Source organism: Sturnira hondurensis, unplaced genomic scaffold, assembly GCF_014824575.4.
Source record: "Sturnira hondurensis isolate 20B ecotype Veracruz unplaced genomic scaffold, ASM1482457v3 Scaffold0022908, whole genome shotgun sequence".
Lineage (NCBI taxonomy): Eukaryota > Metazoa > Chordata > Mammalia > Chiroptera > Phyllostomidae > Sturnira > Sturnira hondurensis.
This window is the reverse complement of record NW_028095539.1, coordinates 1,731,588-1,752,025: the sequence shown is the minus strand read 5'-3', so window position 1 is coordinate 1,752,025 and position 20,438 is coordinate 1,731,588. Positions and strand designations below refer to the sequence as shown.

The 20,438-nt window shown below is 38.5% G+C and overlaps 1 protein-coding gene and 1 long non-coding RNA gene across 5 annotated transcripts in view; one reads left to right on the top strand and one right to left on the bottom strand.

The window, feature by feature from the left end:
* NR6A1 (nuclear receptor subfamily 6 group A member 1) overlaps window positions 1–20,438 on the top strand; it is a 202,076-nt gene that overhangs the window by 36,298 nt on the left and 145,340 nt on the right. The window lies entirely within an intron of this gene.
* The window catches only part of LOC118980072 (uncharacterized), a 44,109-nt gene continuing 43,309 nt past the window's right edge, over window positions 19,639–20,438 (bottom strand). Inside the window, exon 3 of the long non-coding RNA XR_005065045.1 lies at window positions 19,639–20,145. This is a non-coding gene — a long non-coding RNA (uncharacterized LOC118980072). The remainder of the gene's footprint in view (window positions 20,146–20,438) is intronic.

Below are 20,438 nucleotides of genomic sequence, written 5' to 3'. Positions count from 1 at the left end.
TTTTAGCTGTTTTTACCAACTGCTGAAGGATCTTGGTGTAGCTTGATTAAAAGAAAAAAATGCCTTTGTTGACATTGATAGTAGGACAGTGTGTGTTCATTGTGGAAAACATGAAAAGAAAAATATAAACACCCCTAATATAACCACCTGGAAATAGCCATTGTTTCTTTTTGAGAATGTCTTTCCATTTGCATGAACTTATTTTTTACATGAATAAATAGGAATTGTAATATACATAGAATTTTATACTCCATTCCCCCAACTCAGCATTACATTAGCAGCATTATTCCAAGTCATGAAACATCTTTTAATAAATATTTTTAATGGCAGGATATTTTATTATAATAACTTTACCATGATTTATTTACCAATTGTCCTGTTGGTGGACATTTAGATTGCTTCCAGTTTTTTAATGGTACAAATAATGGCACAATGAACATGTTTGTATGTAAGTTTTTTCTCTGCATTTCAGTTGAACCCTTTTAGCTTTTTATACAAGCCAAAACTCTTTAGAATTGAGAACCTGGGCTCTGGCTTAAGATTGCTTGGCTTCAATATTTACCAGCTCTGCAATCTTGGCCAAGATATTTAATCTCTCTGTGCTTCAGTGTTTCCATCAGTAAAATGGGGATAATAAAAAGTTACTCCTCCTTTATTGGGCTATTGTGAGGCTTAAGATAAGTAATAAATGTGTTTAGAATAATGTTTGGCAAATGGTAAATACTATTAAGTTTATACAACATAATGTTAGCATTCTCATTCTCCCTGTACTTGTGGGCTGTTGTAACTGTGCTTTATTCAATTAGACTAGCCTGTATTTCTTAAGGACGTGAAGATAAATCATTCCAGATGTTAGCAGGTGTAAGTTACTGCTTCGCAAGTAGCTCCCTCCAAGGAGCAGAGCTCATACACTACTCACCACTTTGGCCAAGGCTGGTTTTTCCCATCTGGTTGACTGTTAGAATGTTTTGGGCCCCTTCCCCCAACCAGTTAGCAGGTAACCTCCCAAATGACCATCGGCCATCCCATTTATTTAACCTCTTAGGAAATTAACTCTCTGCTTACTTAAAACAAATAGATTATGCACTTCCTGTTTGGAAAGTAGCAAGACCTTATAGAGAGCGCACTGAGGTAAAAATGTGTACAATGAAAAACCCTGACTCTTACAGTTTAAAAAACACTGCATATTCAGATTTTTGCTGACCTAGACTTTAATACACACACACACACACACACACACACACACACACTTTTTTCTACTAAGCAAAGACCTAGATAAATGAACATTTTAAAAGAAACTTGAAAGTTGAATTAATCTTTGCTCTTTCTTGCCATACGCATGAAGCAGGGATCCTTGGGTGATAGGAGGATGAACAGGCAAGATAAAAAACAACTTCAGGATCAGACAGCCTAACACCACTAGCTTGCTCCGTCTGGTTTTGCATTTATCTGTTAAGTGTTTTGGGATCCCAAGGAGACTTTTTGTGGGTCCTTCAAGGTACAAAAGAGAAATGTACATCTCAGTTAGAGTAATCATAGTTTCTATCCAAAATTCTAATATTCTGTACCATCTCCTAATGGGTTTATTCCCAGTTGTCAAACTATATGTCTCAATTTTGGTCTCAGAAAATAGTTCGTATTAGTCCAGGTGTGGTCTGAAGAGAATGGACTTAAGGTTGCCTGTTCAAGATCAATGAAGGAAAGAGAACGAACGTTTATTGCATATTCTGTATGTGTCAGGCACTTTGCGTATATTCATTAAGAGTGAGGATTAGTTATATTATGTAAATATATCTGATTTTAAGTTTGACTTTGTAACATCTGGTTCATTGTTCTTTTCTTCCTTCCCATTTCCTCTTTGATGTGTGTGCCGAACTAAGACAGAGTTCCTGCCCTCAAGGGACTCTGTTTCAGTTAGGAAAACGGACACAAAATTTGATGATTTGTGGCTTTTACTACAACATCATTGTTGTCATCATCACCATCATCTACTACTACTACTACTACTACTACTACTACTACTACTAGCCAGCCCTGGTTGGGTTGCTTAGTAGGGCGGAGTGTTGTTCTGTACAACAAAAGGTTGTGGGTTTGATCACTGATCACCATACCTACCTAGGTTGTGGGTTCAGTCTCAGGTCGGGGCATATGGGAAGCAATTTATCAGTGTTTCTCTCTTTCTCTCCCCCCTTCCTGTTTCTCTAAAATCAATAAAAAACATCCTCAAGTGATTATTAAAAAATGATGGCTAATATTTAATATACACTAAATGCTTCACATGCATTTTTGTTAAGAACTCAAAAAACTTGTTTACGAAGTTTTCCTGTCTTACAGATGAGAACACTTACTCCTGTCTTACAGATGAGCACGCTGAGGCCCGGAGAGGGTAAATGACACACACCCCACAGCCCATAGTGGAGAAGCATCTCAGACTCAGAGCTGCTGTTCTCACTGATCTTTTATCCCGTCTCTAGGCTCTTGACTGTGACAAGTCACAAAAGCTATTGAAAGAGTTTGAGACAGTATAATGACTTATAACATACATATCGGGGCTTTTTATGTACAGAGGAATAAAGACTTTTACTAAGTGTCATTTGGGCTCTTTTGCATATCATAGAATGATTTTGGACACAAAGTAGAATAATTCACTATGGGGTAGGTTCCCAAAGAGAGCTCTTCTGTGACTCAGGTTCAGAATTTATCCATTATTTATCAGAGTTCTTTCTTGAAAAAAATGAAGTTCACAAATTTCCTATTTTCCTTTTATGTCACCTTTCCTCCACAACATTGTTAGTGATTTAGGTATTCAGCATTTGGAACTGCTTCAAGAGCCTGCTTCTAAAACTTCAGCTGAATCTGCTAGATCAAGTCTCCTGAATGTGACCTTTTGCTGCGAAGATCTAACACTAGGCCTGGATTTCTGATAAGGATTCTTTTGAACATGGTGGGGGGTGGCATGCGATCCAGAGCTTAGACTGAGCTCTCATCCCCTTGACCTCTGCCCCTGTTTCAGAGTTTATACTAACTTGGTAGGGACTCCCTATGGAGCCAAGAGTTTAGGACTTGTTTACAATTGGTGAAAAGATAGTTGCATTCAAAAGTCATTGTTGGGATGGTGGGTAGTCTTGGGTCTCTGTCATTATCTCCGGTGGGTGCCAGGAATGAATGTCTGGGTCTGGAGATCTGTAACGGATGACTAAGAAGGAATGAGGAGAAGCTTGGACACAGGGGAGGTTGCTGAAACTTCTTTCCGTGGGAGCAGCACTACAGTGCCATTTTGAGAGCAGACAAAGATTTGTATACACCTGTGTTTCATTTTATTTTTTAAAAGACTGAAAGTGCTTGTTTAAATTCAATATGATAACAAAGGGGAACGTGTGAGAATTCTCAACCTTTTTTGATGTCACACCAAAGAGAACATTTGCTGTGTTAGGTAAACTTACCAAGTCATGGAGGGAAGCTCTACATTATTACAACCAGGCCCCCTCTTCAAATTTATGCTTAGTTTTATAAATTAGTGTTTTCTCTAAAAAATCTTGTAGTGCTCTATGTATGCTGAGGAGAGTATAGCAACTTGGTCTTAAATGAGTGCTCATATGGTTTTTCTGGGCACACTTTGGTCAGCCAAACCCATGCTTTAGCTTCTGTACCTCAAGTAACACACCTTTTTTGGGGGTTCAGTATCTGTTATAGATACGGATCTGAAAATAAAAAGATAAGCATCTTTTTTTCTTTTTTCTTTTGATATTTTATATATTTATTTTTAGACAGAGGGGAAGAGAGGGAGAGAAACATCAATGTGTGTTTGCCTCCTGTGAGCCCCCTGCTGGGGACCTGGCCTGCAACCCAGGTCTGTGCCCTGACTAGGAATCGAACCGGTGACTCTTCCCCTTTGCCGGCTGGAGCTCAATACACTGAGCCACACCAGCCAGGGCAGCATCTTTTTTCTAAGGGTGCTAACAGTCACTATGAACCAAAATTGAACAAATACATCCTTCGTTGGTAAGCACAGGAAAAGTTAAGCTTCATGAATAATAAGATTCAAAGTGAAAATATGTTATATCTTTTTACCCTAGCACAAAATTCCGTGTGCCTAATATAGTCTGGCCTATAGATGTATTTTGTTTGGCTGCTGTTGTTTAAATAAAAGCATGTTAGTTGTCAACATTTAAAACCCGCAAGAGTTTCTTAAAAATTTGCATTTCTGGCCTTCTGGATAAATTGGAAAAATCTAACACTGGGCTTGCGTAGTGCCTTTTGGCTGGAACAGAGTGGTGGCTGTCCCCTTTAAGTGAGCATGCCCTCTCAGGTTTGTCACAGACCTGTATGGCCTCCTTCATACATTTATGTTTCCTGTCAGTCTTATGTAGGCATTTGAGTTTGCAACTTCTGCAATAAAGAATGAAGTGCAAATGAAGGTGTGGGGAAATGGAAACTCTTCAAAGTGTAATCTAGTAATATCTGTTAAAACTGGAAATGTTGCTCTTGCTGGTGTGGCTCCGTGGATTGAGCACCAGCACGAGAACCAAAGGGTCACCAGTTGGATTCCCAGTCAGGGTACATGCCTGGGTTGCAGGCCAGATTCACCAGTAGGGGGCACTCGAGGCAACCACACATTGATGTTTCTCCTTTTCCCTCTGTAAAAATAAATAAATAAAATCTCTTTTAAAAAAATTTAAAAAAACACAAAAGAACTGGAAATGTGCACATTTATTTTTGCAGATTTAGCATTTTAAAAATTTAAAAATAAAAATTGCAGATTTAGCAGTTCACATATATTCTTAGATATTCATATGTTCATGTGTATTTATCTTATAAAAATGACAAGTATGCAAAATATGTATTCACACATACTCCTTTCAGCATTTATAATAGTAAAAATAAATGGGAAACAGCTCATGAGTTGAATAGGGGACTAGTTAAATGGGCTGTTAAATGGGTTACCCATGCAGTGGGAATACTAAAGAAACATTAAGGAGAAGGCAGGTTTTACTTTAGAAGAGGATATGCTGAATTGTTTATTAGTGGTATCTTTGGGCAGATGGGATCACAGGGTCATTTTCATTATTTCTATGTTTTGTTTTGTTTTTTTAACAAGCCTCTTGTATTAAGAAAAAGATACAGTATATTTTAAAAAGAAATATCTGGTTCTCATTTCAACTACCCATTTTCCAAGCCAGTTCTGCGAAATTGAGCCACGTGGGCTCCAGCTTCCCATTTAGATCAAGATTTTACATTCATGATTCTCTTACCTTGAGATTGCTCTAAGGAAGGGGAATCAATGTCTTCAAGTAGCAGGAACCATCTTGCAGCCCCAAAACATGGTAGAAGCCTAGGGTAGTATTTTTAGGTTTCTAATTGCAACTGTGCCTCCATTCACTGATCAGGCTATTGGAATTGGCCTCCTTTTGCCCTGGCTGGTGTAGCTCAGTGGGTTGGGCGCAGGCCTGCAAACCAGAGGATTGAGGTTGGATTCCCAGTCAGGGCACGTGCCTGGGTTGCAGGCCAGTTTCCAGCAGGGGTTGCACAAGAGGCAGCCATACATGATATTTCTCTCCTTTTCTCCTTCCCTTCCCCTCTAAAAGATAAATAAATTTAAAAAATCTTAAAAAAAAAGAATCGGCCTTCTTTTTAGTGTCAGGCTTGACAGTAAGGTGCTATTAAGAATGAAGATAGTAGCTTAATTCTTAATTAGTAGCTTCTCCTAAGAGTTGTGCTCTCCTGGCAGTTGCAGGGTTATTACGTCACTGAAAGTGACCTTAATGGGAGACAACATAGTGCACTGGGAAAACCAGTGGGAGTTTGCATCTTCGCCACTTCCTTGCTGAGTGACCATAGGCAACCTGTAAAGCTCAGTTTCTTCATTTATTAAATAGTAAGAGTTATGTTTGGGGTTGTTTTAAAAAATAAATGAGATAATATATGTGAATTGCCCAGCACTCAGCTGTTCTAGCTATTCCTTCGTGTTTCTCCTTTGCTGAAATATATGACAAAGGGTTTCTAATTTTTTTGTTAATCTTTAGTGAGCATTCACTGTGCTAATGGTTTTGGAACATCTCATTTATTCTCTGTGCCAGTTGTATCAGGTTCTCAACTCTTGTTCTCCCCATTTTACAGATGAGGAGCTTATGTTTAACACTCGGCTAAAGTCGCACAGCTGGTAAGTTGCAGAGCGGGAGCCTGTGTGATTCAAAAGCCAGTGCACCTTTTACCTTTTAAAATAGTGGTATGATTTACATACGTTGAAATGCACAGATATTTCAAATAGCTTTCACAAAAGTATGTGTCCTTGTAATTCCTGTTTCACCAAGGTACAGAACATTACTATCCTTTCAGAAAATTCCCTTACACTTTTTCTGTTGATCTCACCCTTCTATCCCAAGAAGCAGTAATTTCTGATTTCTGTCATGATTGATTAGTTTTGCCTATTTTAAAATGTTATATAAGCAAAATCATGCAATATGTGCTGTTATGTGTTCAGCATTTTTTAGCATAATGTTTGAGACTTATCCATGTTGTTGTAGGTTTTAATATTTTTATTCTTTTATTTCCGAGTAGTATTCCATTGACAGTATCACAACTTACTCACCTGTTGACACCTGGGCTGTTTCTAATTTTTGGCTATGAAGAATAAGTCAACTCTGAAAATTGTTCAAGGTTTCTTGGATTTTTTTCTTAGACATATATCTAGGAATTCTTGGGTCATATGGTAGATGTATGTTAAAATTTTCATTGACTTGCCAGTTATTTATACATTTCACACTTCCAGTCGTGTGCAGATTCCAGTCCCATATCCTCATAGACATTGTGTGTTGTCAACTTCTAAGTTTTGGTCGTTCTAGTGAGCAGTGTAACAGGACTCATGTGGGTGTTTTATTTTCAATTTAATCCTCACCTGAGTATATGTTTATTGATTTTTAGAGAGAGAGAGAGAGACTTCACTGTGAGAGAGAATCATCTTTCAGTTGCCTTCCGTACGTGTCCTGACCAGGGATCGAACCTGTAGCCTTTTGGTGTATGGGTTGGGATGACATTCCAAGCAACTAAGCCCCCCCCCACCGCTCCCCCCGCCGGGGTGGGACTGATGTGGTTTAGTTTGCATTTACTTGATGACTAATTATGTTGATTACTTTTTAATGCCCTTATTGGTCATGCATACATCATCATTTAGAAGTATCTATTCAAAGTCTTGACAATTAAAAAAAATCAGGTTCTTTGTCCTATTATAGAGTTGTGGGACAATGAGTTGTTTATTACAGTACAAGTCCTTCATCAGAAGTATGTATTGAGAGTATTTTCTTCTAATCAGTGGCTTTCCCTTCTGCTTTACTAATGTTTTAAAAATATATTTTAATTGATTATGCTATTATAGTTGTTCCAATTTTTCCCCCTGTCCCCCCTCCCTCCCTCTTTCCTTCCCTCCAGCAACCCCCTCCTTAGTTCATGTTCGTGGGTTGTGCATATAAATTCTTTGGCTTCTCCATTTCCTATACTGTTCTTGAAACCCCCCCCCCCCCCGATTTTGTACCTACCAATTATGTTTTTTTAAAGATTTTATTTATTTTCAGAGAGAGGGGTAAGGAGGGAGAAAGGCAGGGAGAAGAATTCACATCAATGTGTAGTTGCCACTTGCACACCCCCTACTGGGGAAACGTTTTGAAAATTTCCTCATTGAATTTTTTATACACTTGCAAAAAATAATTTGATTTATTTTTATTTTTTATTTTTAGAGAGAGGGGATGGGAAGGAGAAAGTGGGAGAGAAACATCAATGTGTGGTTACCTTTCATGTGTGGGACCTTTCAGGTCCCCTTATTGGGGACCTGGCCTGCAACCCAGGCATGTGCCCTGAACGGGAATCAAACCAGTGACCCTTTGCCTCACAGGCCTGTGCTCAATCCACTGAGCTACAACAGCCAGGGCATAATTTGATCTTTGTATGTGTGGGTCTGTAGACTCTATTCTCTTCCATTCATCTATTTATCTTTTCTCCAATACTGAATATCTTGAGTATTACAGCTTTGTAATAAATTTTGAGATTAGGTAGTGTTAGTCTTGCAACTCCATTCTATGTTTTCAAAGTTGCTTTGGCTATTTTGACTATTCTAGTGGTTTTTTTTTTTCATTTCTTTAAAAATTTTAGAATCAACTTGTCAAATTTTTAAAAAAATGCGTGTTAAGATTTTGATTGGATTGCATTGATCCTATCAGTTTGGGGAGAGTTGTCATTTTAGAATTGAATTTTCTATGAATTCAGTGTTATCTCTCTGCTTATTTAGAACTTCTTTTATACTCAGCAATTTTTAAAAGATTTTATTTATTTATTTTTAGACAGAAGGAAAGGGAGAAAGAGATGGACAGAAACATCCATGTGTATTTGGCTCTGTCACGTCCCCCACTGGGGGGACCTGGTCTGCAACCCAGGGATGTGCCCTGACTGGGAATTGAACCAGTGACCTTTGGTGTGCAGGCCAGCTCTCAATCCACTGAACCACACCAGCCAGGGCTCAGCAATATTTTTAAATGATTAGTGTTGAGATCTTGTACATCTTTCTTTAAACTTGGCCTTATCTATTATTATTTTTAATGCTATAGTGAATTATATTATTTACACTATATATTTTTAAATGAAAAAATATCTTTTTAATTGTGGCTAGTATATAGGAATTGATTTTATATTGAGTTATTGCACAACATTGTCATACTTGTTTACTAGGCATAGGAACTTTAAAAAATAAATTTCTCTAGACTTTTGTGTACATCTGTGAATAAAGACAATTTTTTGCTTTTTTCCTTTTTGGTGTTTATTTTTCTTATCTATTGCATTGAGTAAGATTTCATTCCACTTGTAGATAAAAGTGGTGAGTGACATTCTTGTCTTGTTTTTGATCTTAAGGGGAAAGAGTTTACATGTCAAATATATTAGCTATAGGTTTTTTTCTCTTCATTGGTTTTAAAAATTATGGTAAAATACATACAACATTTAGCATCCTAACCATTTTCAGGTGTCCAGTTCAGTAGCATTAAGTGTAATTCACATTATTCACATTCACATTATTGTGTAACCATCACCACCATCCATCCACAGAACTCTGTTCATCTTGCAAAACTGAGACTCTGTGTCCTGTAGACATACACCCCCAGTCTCCTGGCCTCTGACACCACCGTTCTACTTTCTGTCTCTACGAATTTGACTGCTTTAGATACCTCGTATCAGTGGAATCACAGTACTCTTTTGTGCGTTGCTTCTTTCACAGCTTAGCATCAATGTTTTAGAGGTTCAGCTATGTCGTAGAATGTGTCAGAATTTCTTTCCTTTTAAGGCCAACATCCCATTGTATATATATAGAAAATTTCGTCTATCCATTCATCTGTTGATGGACACTTGGGTTGTTTATACCTTTTGGCTATTGTGATTAATGCTACTATGACTATGTGTGTAGAAATACCTCCACGTCTTTTTGTTTGGAATATGGGGTAGCATATATTCTTTCTTTAAAATTTTTAAATTGATTTTAGAGAAAGAGGAAGGGGAAGAGGGAGGGAGGGGGAAAGACAGAAACATTGATTTGTTGTTCCACACTTATGAATTCATTGGTTGTATGTGCCCTGGCTGGCGCTCGAATTCAAGTCTTTATTTTGAAATCTTTCGGTTATATTCCCAGAAATGCGAATCATATGGTCATTCTATTTTTAATTTTTTGAAGAACCACTGTACTGTTGTTCACAGTGGCTGGACCATGGACTATTTTACATTACTAGTAACAGTGTACAGGGGTTCTAATTTTTGTGCATTCTCATCACTACTTATTTTCTGTTGTTTTTTTAAAATTTGGGTTCTTTTTTAATTTTTATTTTGAGAAGGAGTGGAAGGGAGGGAGAAAAACATCAATGTGTGGTTGCCTTGCGTGGGCCCACCACCAGAGACCTGGCCTGCAACCCAGGCATGTGCCCTGACTGGGAATAGAACTGGCAACCCTTTGGTTTGCAGGCCAGTGCTCAATCCATTGAGCCACACCAGCTAGGCCTTTATGTGTTTCTTATAGTAACTATCTTAATAGGTGTGAAGTGATACCTCATTGTAGTTTTGGTTTGTATTTCTCTAATGATAAAAGACATTAAACATCTTTTCATGTGCTTACTGGCCATTTGCGTATTTTCTTTGGAGAAATGCCTGTTTTAAGTTTTTCGTCCATTTTTAAATCAGTCTTTTTTTTCTCTAGTCATAATAGTTCTTTATATATTCTGGATATTAACCCCGTATCAGATTTTTGATTTGAAAATACTTTCTGCCATTCTGTGGATTGCCTTTCACTCTGTTGATTATATCTTTTTATGCATAGAAGTTCTTAATTTTGATATAGTACAATTTACTTAGTTTTTCTTTTGTTACAGCCTTTGGTGTCATATTATGAAGCTTTTACTCTGTTTTTTTACAAAGATTTTACAGCATTAGGTCTTACATTAAGATTTTTGATATATTTTGAGGTAGTTTTTGTATATGTAGTGTAAGATAATATCCACATTCTATTTATTTTATTGCATCTGAATATTCAACTTTGTCCTCAGTATTGAAGATTGTCTTTTCCCCCATTAAATGATACTGGCAACCTTGTTGAAAATCACTTACAGTATATGTGAGGGTTTATTTCCGGGCTCTGTATTCTATTCCGTTTGTTTGTATGTCTGTCTTTATGTCAATACCATACTGTTTGATTACAAAACCTTTGTAGTATCTTTTGAAATCAGGAAGCTGTGTTTTTTGTAGATCCCCTTTATCAGCTTGAGGAAGTTCTCTTGTATTTCTAGTTTGCTAAGGGTTTTTTTGTTTGTTATTGTGACTGGTATCAAAATTTTGAAATATTACTTCATATATTTATATAGACTGTTAAAATGGTGAATTACACTGATTGATTTTTGAAAATTGAACGAGTAGTCTTGCAATCCAGGGATAAGGCTCATATGGTCATAATGTATTACCATTTTTGAAAACTGAACCAGCCTGGTAATCCTGGGTTAAGCCTCATATGGTCATGATGTATTGTAATTTTTCTATATTTCTAAATAAACTCGATAATTTTATGTGGATTTTTGTGATTATGGAGTCAAAGCATATATTCTTTTTTCTTTTTTATTGAATTTATTTGGGTGACACTGCTTAACAAAAGCGTACAAGTTTTAGATGCACAATTCCACAGCATGTCATCTGTATGCTGTATTGAGTGTTCACCACCTGATTCTCCTCCCATCACCATTTGTCTTCCCCAGTACCCACCTCACCATACCCTCCTCTCCCAAGCAATTACCTACCACACTATTGTCCCTGTCAATGAGTTTTTTTCTTCTTTGCTCACTCCCTGCAACCCCCTTAGCCCCCAAGCTGTCCCCAACAGCTGTCAGCCTGCTCTCTATGAGTCTGTCTCTATTTTGCTTGTTAGTTCATTCGCTTCCACATAGGAGTGAAATCGTATGGTGCTTCTCTTTCTCTGACTGGCTTTGTTCACTTAGCATAATGTTCTCCAGTTCCTTCCTTGCTATCACAAAAGGTAAGATTTTCTTCTTTCTTATAGCTGGGTAGTATCCTTGTGTAAATGTAGCACAACTTTTTATTCACTTACCTGATGGGCACTTGGGCTGCTTCCAAATCTTGGCTATTGTAAATAACTCTGCAGTGAACATAGGGGTGCATATATTCCTTCAGATTAGTCTGTTGGGCTTCTTTGGATTTATTCCCAGAAGTAGAATTGCTGGTTGATAAGGCAGTTTCATTTTTAATTTTTTTAAGTATCTCCATACTTCTTTCTACAGTGGCTGCACCAATCTGCACTCCCCCCAACAGTGCATGAGGGTCCCTTTTCTCCACATCCTTGCCAGTACTTGTTTGTTGTTTTATTGATGATAGCTGTTTTTTGTTTTTAAAATTTTTTAAAGATTTTATTTATTTATCTTTAGAGAGAAAGGGAAGAAGAGAAGGAGAGAAATATCAATGTATGGTTGCCTCTTGTAGGTCCCCTGCTGGGAACTGGCCCGCAACCCAGGCATGTGCCTTGACTGGGAATCCTCTGGGTCACCGGCCGGAGTTCAATCCACTGAGTTACACCAGCCAGGGTTGATGATAGCTGTTCTGACAGGTGTGAGGTAGTACATGATTGTGATTTTAATTTGCATTTCTCTGATGATTAGTGACATTGAGCATCCTTTCATATGTCTTTTGGTCATCTGTATGTCCTCTTTGAAGAAGTCTGTACTCAGGTTTTTTGCCTGTTAATTGGATTGTTGTTTTTTTGTTGCTGAGTTTTGTAAGTTCTTTATAGATTTTGGATACTAAACCCTTATCAGATGTATGGCTGGGAAATATGTTATCTCATTCAGGGGGTTGTCTCCTCATTTTGTTGTTTTCTTTGCTGTGCAAAAAATTTTTAGTTTGTTACAGAAACTTTTGTTTGTTTTTTCTTTTGTTTTCCTTGCCTGAGGAGATATGTCATAAAAAATATTGCTACAAGAAATAGCGGAGATTTTATTGCCTATGTTTCCTCTAGGAATTTATGATTTCAAGTCTAACATTTAACTCTTTAATCCATTTTTAAAATATATCTGTCCAATTTTCCCCACACCATTTACTGGGTAGACTATCTTAACCCCATTGTATGTCTTTGCATCCTTTGTCAAATACTAACTGACTATAAAGGCATGGATTGATTTCTTGACTCTGTGTTCTGTTCCACTGACCTGTAGGTAGGTTCACAGTGAGTCACCAGTAGGGGATAGTGGTGTTCACCAGATGGATAGATACAGGTTCACACTTGGTGCCAGTGCTGGGACCGAGGCCAGCCCTCAACCGCCCCTGGGTATACCAAGCCTAGCTGCCACCTGCTGGATGTCACACACGTTTATATTGGGCTGGGGTCTCAGGGAGTCATCAGGGCGAGGCCAGCAGAGTTTATCAGGACCAAACAGACCAAGATTTGACCGTATGAAGGGAGGGATCTGCTTCAGTTGGGCACGTGAGGAAAATGGCTCCTGATCTAGAAAGCATGTATTCTTAACCTTTGTGCTATACTGCCTCCAAAAGATTTTTTACATTCTTTATTTTGGACACATTTATTTTATTTATCTTTTTTTATATTTTATTTATTTATCTTTAGAGGGGAAGGGAAGGAGAGAGGAAGGAAACATCAATGTATGGTTGCTTCTGGTGCATCCCCTGCAGGGAACTGACTCCTGCCGGGAACTGGCCTGCAACCCAGACATGTGCCCTGACTGGGAATCGAACCGCGATTGTATGGTTCGCAGGCCCGCGCTCAATCCACTGAGCTACACCAGCCAGGGCAGGACACATTTATTTTCATTTTATTGGTGTGAACCTGTGTTAGAGTTTTTTGGTGTAGCTATAAACCAACTAACTGGTTTTCTGGGTAGCTTTAGGAGCTGTCCTTAGACTTCAAGTTTGAAGTTCCCATCTAGTGGTATTTTGTGGAAGTACAGACGTGAGAACCTGTGATGATGCATTGGCGTTTATTCTTATATCGTCCACTAGGTGGCAACAAGCACTAACCAAAGAGCCAAGAGCAAAGGAATCAGAAAACTAGAAGAGAACGATGTTTGTAAAACTCATAATTAAACAACAGATAACTAAGATTTTTCTGAAGAATAATAGTGCTAGGCTTCAAAATGTGAGAGAAGGAGTACATCTTTAGCTGTTTCTAAGAGCATGTATGAAAATGCTGATTAAAAGGGGAGGGAATTTCAGGGGAAATAGGGGAGGGATTTAGAGGAGCATATATAAAGAATACATGGACAACAACTGAGAAGGGTAGAGATGGGAGGGAGGGGGGAACACGGCAGGTGGGATGGGATGGGAATAATAGAAAACTGTACTTGAAAAAAATAGATTTGTGTATATTTTATGGTAGCAAATGATAAAAAGGAGTGGTATCTACATAAAAAATAAATAACTGTTTAAAAAATATATGAGAATTCACATTGCTGCTTCCCTTTTTGTTGCATTTCAAACTTGAGAATCTTGACTTACTCAGGGCTATCCACTTGCTTTTCTTTGACTGCAGGGGAGTTAGAGGAGTAAGGTGATCGAGTTGGTCTATCTGCTAAGTGATCTGCATTTGGGGAGTGCGGGAAGGAGGCTGTGCTCTTATGTCCAAGATCTGAAAATGTACTTCCAGGGAGACAGCTGGAAGACAGCACTCCATGCTGTCCCTTGGGCCTGAGATTCCTTTCCTTGGGGATGAAGAGAGGAGCTTTTATAAATGCTATAGTCTACCGTATAGATTGTCCTTATAAAAATGGAAATCGGGAGAACAGATTTTCCTAGGCAAGGAATTGTTTAAGATAACGGTGAAGGTCAGTTAAGGGGATGTGTAATTCTAAGAAGCCATGAGTAGAATTGTGGGGCTGTGAAAATTAAAAGATAATGGGCACGATGAGTTTGCAACATTCTCTGAAGTAGCTAAGAAGAGAACAAGTTTGGGGGGACAGCTGGACTAGAAGCAGTATGACCTGGCAGCCTCTAGAGCTGCTTGCTTGGGTGTGGCAGTGATGCCAACTTTTTGACCACAGCTGACTCGGGTGGAATCCCATTACCCAGTTAACCTGCCTATTCCTACTTTCCAGTTGAAACTAATTCATTGGCAATAGAGTGTTATGTACGAATAAATTCAGAGGAAGGATGATCAATGTGCATTAGCAGTTGTGGTATGTGGTTCATATTTGAAACATGACATACACATTTCAAAGTCTAATTACTGGTAAATTTTAAAATAAGGATACTGTTGAGGCAATATACCTATCATTATACATACATAATTTGAAAATAATGTTGATTGAACCATAATTGAAGATTAAAAAGCAAGAATAGCAACAATTGAAAGCTGCTATTAATTCCCCCAATAGTTATAGTGGAATTGTGAGAATTACAGATTTTAACTGACATTATGTATGTATTTATAGTAGGATATTTGCAATATTGCCATCCATTTTGCAGTAGTCAGGCTTCTTAATATAATACTAAAGACTCTTGTTAATTTTACTCTTACTCTTAACCTAATACTACAACTCTCACTAATTTTAGTTGAATTTCAGGATTAGGGTTAGGTTTGGTTGAGTTTTATTAGCAGACAGTTAAGCTACTTACAGATAGACTTGTTCATAAACAGAAATGAATTGAGTATCAGTCACTCATAAGATGGAGGTGAATGTTGGGTTATGAATTCACCAGGATGATTCTTTACGTTTCTGTCTTGAGACTCTTAGAGCTAAAAGATTGGAGAGGAAGAAGAGAAGGGAGAAAAATGGCCGCAATCTAGTTACAAGGAGACTCAGTGCAACAAGCCTTTGGAACTTAGGTGTGAAATAGGAAAAGGGTGTTTTTATGACTTAAAAACAAAAAATCTTCCCATTCTGGGTATATGTGTGTGTGTAGAGATGTTTATGATAATAGCTCTAATACTGCTGATAGAATTGCTGCTCAGTGTGTGATCAGTGCTGTTGACAGGATTAATATTTATGTGAATCTAACACCAAGCGATTCTTCTAGGAATTGTTTTTCTGTGTTGAATGGAGTACATCTATGTAACTAAGAAGGAAATAAAATTCTTTATGTGAAGATTTTGTGCTGGGCCCTTTGTTGATTTGTTGTGTCTGGATTGTTTAGCATCTTGTCCAGAGTCCTACATAACTAAGTTGCAGTAAGCCAAGACCTAAACATGATTTTTATCAAAATAATCTTGGGCCCTGGCTGGCGTAGCTCAGTGGATTGAGCACGGGCCTGCGAACCAAAGGATCGTGCACGGTTCGATTCCCAGTCAGGGCACATGCCTGGGTTGCAAGCCAGCTCCCAGCAGGGGCCAGTTCCCAGCAGGGGACACATGAGAAGCAACCATACATTGATATTTCTCTCCCTCTCTCTTTCCCTTCCCTTCTAAAGATAAATAAAATCTAAAAAATAAATAATTAAAAAAATAATCTTAATTGTGAAATTTAATCTCTGTACCTTTCTCTGTCTGTATCTCTGAGAGGTTTTGTTAAGACAAAAACTTAAAGTGCCTTAATCACCCTTTCCTAACAATCATGATAATTTTGACTCTTAGTTATGTTTCATCAAAAATATATTACATTCTCTCCATTTAAGTTTGATAAATGTGAATTCTGACCAGTTAATTTCAACCTGTGACCTTTGTTTTCTCTTTTGAAACCACAGGATAAAAATATCACCAAACAACAAATCTTATAAGTGACATTGGCAACTTAGTGGAAATGATCCTACAAATGCAGATAAAAACCAGAGTCATTTTCAAAGCTTCAGAAGTGAAATGGGACTAGAAACAAGTTTGGGAGAAGCAGATGTTGATTGAGAGTCGGTGTAATTGCTCACAAGTTAATAATATGGTGCTGTCCTGTGAAAAGAACATACCCAGCAGGACTTACTGTTCCGTAGTGTTCTTGACGGGCCTGGTGCTGTCCATATCCTAAACGTTAGTGATGTGATTATTGCCTAAGAATTACAAGTTTAATCCAGGTAATACAGAGAAGAACTACATGTAGTAGGGTCTGCCATGTGTCAGATGCTCTGCCAAGCACTTTATTCTCACCTGATATAATCCCCATCAGACCTTTAATTAGCAAGTAGGTGGTGGTTCCCGATGACAGCTAAGACTAAAAGGTTCAGCCTATTCTCTCTCTCGTTGTCCTGTTCATCATAGCCGAAGAAAACTTCAGAGCTTAGAGAATATAATCTGGTTTTACGGGTTTGTAAAGATACTCAGTACAGCCAGAAAAATACAGGTTGAACACAAGGACCTGTATAGTGGAGGAGTGACTAGTGTAACTAGAGTGTGTGTGAAATGACACTGGTCTTTATCTCTCCTCCTCTGGTGCCTCAGCTTTGTGTATTTCTTCTCCTTCAGATGGTTATTCTTTGCTTCTCTGTCCATGATGGAAAATGGATGGCCCTGCTGTGCCCCGCCTTGTCATGTCTTTCCAGCACCCACGCTCAACACAACCTACGGAAGCATTTGTGTTCAGGTTGTCAGTGTGAAAAGAGTATAAGCCTAGCATTGGTCAGATGTTGCTTTGTCCCGTCAGGAGCTATGGCCCATTGACTGCCTAGTAGAAGCTAGAGCTGTATTCTAAGATGAATATGAATAGAGCAGACAAATTGTTTTGGTAATGTCAGTCAGCAAACAAGCAGGAAGGAGGTTGTAGAAGCTTACCATTAAGTCTGGTTTGACAGTGCACAGGTAGGGCAAATTTGGTTTATAAGCCAATGCTCAGTTTGTTGAGCCACACCAGCCAGGGCTTGGTAAGGCAAATTTAAGGGCATGGTTATTTAGAATTATTTGCTAGCTATGGGGTTGGGAGGATGGGAATTTAGCAAGTGTGCTGAGAATCCAGGCATTACATAATGCCTAAAGTTAGGCAAGTAGAAAAGATTTTTTCAAATCACCCAGTTGTTGACTGGGAGTATAAGCAGTAAGACTCATAATTCTTGGGTATTTGGATAGTACTGTTCAGATGGGCAAGAGTTAAAGCTGGGCTGGTGAGCGAGGGACCCGTGGTAAACCTAGGCATGCTGATGGGCTTCATTGCAGTGGCCAGGGCTAGCTGTAGCACTCAGTGTGTTTACTTGTGTAGGACCTGTTTGAGCAACTACGTGGTGACAAGGTCTGAGACTGTCCGTGTACTCTTGCCTTAGCCACAGTTGACTCTGGGACTGGTTCCTGAGTTTATACATACACAAAGAAGGCAGTGGTGGCTTCAATAGTTAGTGCTTTGGGGGAAGTAGGAACTGAAAGTAACTCTTTGATACTCAAAGTTTTGTATTGTTGCCTTCTGGAATTGAAAATAATTCCAGTATTCCAGAGTGACTTTAGTCCTTTGTGTTCCCTGGGAAGTTTTTCCTCCTCCGTGTATTTTGGGATTGAGTTGTGTTTTGGAATTGAGTTGTATTTGAGCAGTTTAGCTGTTACGACAGTTGGGTCTAATTCCAGGAAAATAGATTTGATTATAGACTGGCTGTTTGGCTTCACCAAGTTTAGGGTTTTGTCAGTTATGAGATTTGTAAAAACATACCTGAGGAAGAGATTCATTTTGGGCATGAGTGAATGAAAAGGTCAGTAAATTCTGTCCCCAAAAAGCAGCTGTAAAGTTGGACAAAACTGTCAAAAACAACCATACGCTTACAACAAACTTAGACGCATTTATCGTAAAAATTACTGAGTTTTGAATAAGAATACAAGTTTGTGATCTTGCCCAGGATTGGTGCCATTTTTTCTTTCAGCTCTGATAGTATAGGAGTTCAACCAGGGCAAGGTGGGCCATGAAAACCAGCAGCTTCACCAGTCCTATGGAACGGGCTCACTTGGTTTGGAGTGTTGTCAGTTAGAAGTGATGATCTTGGTGACATGTGAAATAGGAAGAGCCAGCAACTTTGCTAGACCGGTTACAGACCTGTTTCCAGCAAACAGTGGAGCAGCAGACTGGACAGGACTCCAACAGAGAGGTCTTGGGAGACGAGACAGCTACAGGGAGCTTGATAATCTCGCTAGCTGTCCTGGGTTGACTGGAGGTTTTATGCACACCAGTGTGAGCCATGCCACCTACACATTTCTGGTCAATGCAAGGGACATGTGGAAAGCCCAGCAGAAAATAAAAACGATAGCAGACTTGAGGGCCTCAAGTGTGACTGTACTCCCTATCCCAACCACAGACGAATCAGCAGAGAGCGAAAAGGCTCAAGGTGGTCGAACTCCTCTGACCAACCAGTAGGCTATGCAGTCAAGAGGGGTGACCTGGTAGAATCCAGGCTTCATGAGAAAAACAAGGGTGGGCGGAACCCTGAGCCATCAGAAACCACGCATTGCAGGGGAGACATGTTTCACAGATTTAGTCCAGGTAAGTTAAAAACAACAAACAAACCACAAACTTCAGTAGGCAAAAAATCAGAATTTAGAGTTGCTAACAGTACATTATTTTAAATTAGTACTCAACAAAAGAATTAGAAGACATTTAGAGAAGCAGAGTGTGACCTATCCTCAAAAAAAATAAATCAGCCAGTAGTGTCTATGTCTGAGTGATCCCACATGTTGGTGTGGCACACAAAGACTTCATAGCCGCTATTACAGACATTGCCAAGAAATGAAGGGAGCCACATTCAGAGAATTGAAGGAAACTGTGATGGCAATGACTCAATGAATAGAGAATCTCAATAAAGAAAGTACAAGAGGGAATAAAATGGAAGTGTTAAAGAGTCTGATAACTGAAATGAAAAATTAATTAGGAGGGACTCAAAAGCAGATTTAAGATGGCAGGAGAAAGAAAGGTGAACTTGCAGATAGATCAGTAAAAATTATTTTTTATGAAGAACAGAGAGAAAGATGGCAGAGTAGTGAACTGAGCCTCTGAGCTCTGTGGGACAACGTCAAGTATATACATAAGGGCCATGGCTGGTGTGGCTCAGTGGTTGAGTGCTGACCTGCGAATCAAGAGGTTGCTGGTTCAGTACCCAGTCAGGGCACTTGTCTGGGTTGTGGGCCAGGTCTCCAGTACGGGACAGGAGAGAGGCAATCACACATTGATGTTTCTCTTCCTCTCTATCTGTCTCCCTTCCCCTCACTAAAAACAAAAACAAAAGCATATACGTAAGGATATACATGTATAAAAGGAGAGGAGTGAGAGAAAGGAGCAGAAAATATTAAAAGAAATAATGGCCCCAAACTTCCTGAATTTGTTGATAAGCATTAGCCTACAGATTCAAAAAATTTGATGAATCCCACGTGCAAGCTGGAAGACAAAGACAAAAAGAAAAATTACGAAAACAGCAAGAGAAAAATGATCGTCACATGCAAGGGAACTGAAGTAGGCTTTAGGGTTGCTGACTTCTCATTAGAAGCAATGGAGGCCTTAAGGTAGTGGAATGACATTGAAAGTGTGGAAAGAAAACATCGTCAACCAAGAATTGTACGTCTAGCAAAACTATTCTTCAAAAATGAAGGCAAAATAAAGACATTCCCATATTAAAAAGAATTTGTTGGTAGCTGACCTGCCTTAAAATACTAAAAGAAGTTCTTAAGTCTAAAAAAAAGTTGATCACTTTTTTTTATTGTTGATACAGTGACTAGATGATCACTTGAATCTGTAAGAAGAAATAAAAACATTGGAAATGGTCAATGTAATTCTTTATATATTTCTTACTCTCTTAATTTTTAAAAAAGGCATAAGATTGTGTAAAGCAGTAATTATAACATTATTGTTGAATTTATATGGCATATATGGCAATATTAATAGCAGAAGGGAATAGGTGATATTTCGTATTCCTTTCTGTTTCTATATTTCTATTCTGGAGCAAGTTTCTGTATTTCCTGGAATTAAGTTAATAAATTGTGGTAACTGAAGACGCATATTGTGATACTTAGAGCAACCATACAG